We start from the raw sequence: 213 nt of genomic DNA, 5'->3' as shown, positions 1-213 counted from the left end.
AAATGTACTTAAAGTATAAAAGTAAAAGTAGCCTTGCGAATGAATTTTTTTATGCAAAGCTACCTGGAGCACACAAATGTTTCTAGAGAGCACGCTGAGGAACTTCAGTGGACATGGAGAACATGGTCTTCATATGGCAATGGCTACATTTTAAATGGATGTCTGACAATAGACCTAAAACATAACATATATGATTATTATGACAGAAACTCC

At 35.2% G+C, this 213-nt stretch overlaps 2 long non-coding RNA genes across 2 annotated transcripts in view; one reads left to right on the top strand and one right to left on the bottom strand.

Annotated features, from left to right (window-relative positions):
* The window catches only part of LOC116669642 (uncharacterized), a 16,669-nt gene that overhangs the window by 3,073 nt on the left and 13,383 nt on the right, over positions 1 to 213 (bottom strand). The window lies entirely within an intron of this gene.
* The window catches only part of LOC116669641 (uncharacterized), a 12,402-nt gene that overhangs the window by 9,678 nt on the left and 2,511 nt on the right, over positions 1 to 213 (top strand). The gene's annotated exons all lie outside the window — the stretch shown is intronic.

Source organism: Etheostoma spectabile, chromosome 20 (genome assembly GCF_008692095.1).
Source record: "Etheostoma spectabile isolate EspeVRDwgs_2016 chromosome 20, UIUC_Espe_1.0, whole genome shotgun sequence".
Classification (NCBI taxonomy): domain Eukaryota; kingdom Metazoa; phylum Chordata; class Actinopteri; order Perciformes; family Percidae; genus Etheostoma; species Etheostoma spectabile.
Note: the sequence above shows the minus strand (reverse complement) of the source record. Positions and strands in the feature narration are given on the sequence as shown.